This window comes from Cebus imitator, unplaced genomic scaffold (assembly GCF_001604975.1).
Source record: "Cebus imitator isolate Cc_AM_T3 unplaced genomic scaffold, Cebus_imitator-1.0 Scaffold82, whole genome shotgun sequence".
Lineage (NCBI taxonomy): Eukaryota > Metazoa > Chordata > Mammalia > Primates > Cebidae > Cebus > Cebus imitator.
The window spans coordinates 9,741,585-9,743,317 of NW_016107397.1; the positions used below are offsets into that span (position 1 = coordinate 9,741,585).

At 43.3% G+C, this 1,733-nt stretch overlaps 1 long non-coding RNA gene across 1 annotated transcript in view; it reads left to right on the forward strand.

Annotated features, from left to right (window-relative positions):
- LOC108308107 overlaps window positions 1-1,433 on the forward strand; it is a 91,956-nt gene extending 90,523 nt beyond the window's left edge. Inside the window, exon 3 of the long non-coding RNA XR_001826788.2 lies at window positions 941-1,433. This is a non-coding gene — a long non-coding RNA (uncharacterized LOC108308107). The remainder of the gene's footprint in view (window positions 1-940) is intronic.
- Window positions 1,434-1,733: the final 300 nt, after the last annotated feature.

Here is a 1,733-nt window from a genome sequence, read left to right on the forward strand (position 1 = left end):
TTTTAGCAGAGACAGGGTTTTACCATGTTGGCCAGGTTGGTCTAGAACTCTTGGCCTCAAGTGATCCACCTGCCTCAGCCTCCCAAAGTGCTGGGATTACAGGCGTGAGCCACCAAGGCCAGCCACTCCTCTCACTTCTAATCATTCTTTTCTTTCCCCAGCGCGACCTGTCTGACCTCCATGTAAAGTTTCCCTTCCTCCTGTTTACTCCCTCAGCTAATCCTTTCCTGGCAGACCTGCCATTTCTCTCTGTGTTCTTACACTCTGATCTCAGCTATTAGCACAAACATTTCAAATAGACACAATTCTTTTGAGAAAATCAAAGGTCAGAAACACATCGATTTTCAAACATGCTATGCACCGTTTGGGTGCAAGCAGCTAACAAGGTACTTGATTTTACAGGATGCAAAATAGTCTAAGACTAAAGTTTAAAAGCGTAAGTATGTGCGAGCTCAGAGATTCATGAAATTCTTCTAAATAGTTGCAACGTAACCGTCACATATCGGTGTCCACACTGATAAAGTGACAGTTGGCTTTCACTTTAATCACAGGATGTTTACTTCTTCCTTGGCTGGAGTGATTGTGTGAGTACCCCTGTGCCCAGCAGAACCTTAGGGAAATACACTGAGTGTGTTATACACGTAGATACTGAGAGATGCCTCATAAACAAACCCAGACTACTATAAAACAGTTTGAGAACCATTGGTGTGTGGACGACTGTGTTTAAAGTGGCCAATTCTATAAGCTGCAACATTCGTATTTTTAATGAGCCCTGACTTTCCTACTCAAACATTGTGCGCTAAAAACAGACATAACTCAAAGCTGTTTATACGGCATGAGTGTTTCCAGTTTCTTCCTCAAAAAGCGAAGGGAGGAGAAAAAGCAATTGGCAGGCATGGTGATTGATGAGCAGGGCTAAATATTTTCCATCTTTAAACAGGGGGAACCGAAAGCAAATATTGGACCACTGTTAAGTTCCCAGCAGAGGGGAGCAGACGCGGACGTGATGGAGCACCTTCCAGGCCTCAGGTAACCTAGAGCGTTTTAGAGCCTCATCAGTTACATGCTGGTAACACAGTCTCCAAAGACAAACAAAGCATCCATTACACGCGTGCCACGATGTCTCACACACATTTCTGGTCATTACTGTGATTTTTTCATTATTTATAGAGAGCCACAAGCCCATACGCCACACTGTAAATGGATGTAACGTGCCAATTACCCTAATGTTGATTAACTGGGAAAGAAAATGGTGGTCAAGTTTCGGAGACTGTCCTCTCTCCCCTTGGAAAGGAAATACAGACAGCATACAGCCGTCAGTGCTGCTGCGATCCCCTCAACATCCATCTGCCTTGTGTAGAAAACAGTGTCTGTATGGGACCACCTGGAGCTGTCCTCAAGGCTTAGATGAAAAAGCCCTAAGTTTCGTTTTAGTCGTGGTATTCTTGTGAGTGTACGATCGTTTTGCACATTTCAGGCAGAAACGCCTCCACACCAGCTCCGTGGTGGAGTGAATTTCGAGGTATCTTTTTCCCCCATGAGATATAGATGGCTATCATCTATTTCATAGCTCAAGCAATTGAAAACTGTTGAACATATATTACCAGCCTACAGATGGAAAGTATTTTCCTCCTGGATATAAGCCATGCTTTCTGTAAAAAAAATTTTTAATAAAAAAACAACCAACAAGTCAGGGGTCATTGAAGGTATTCAGCACACAAGAAAGTAAATGG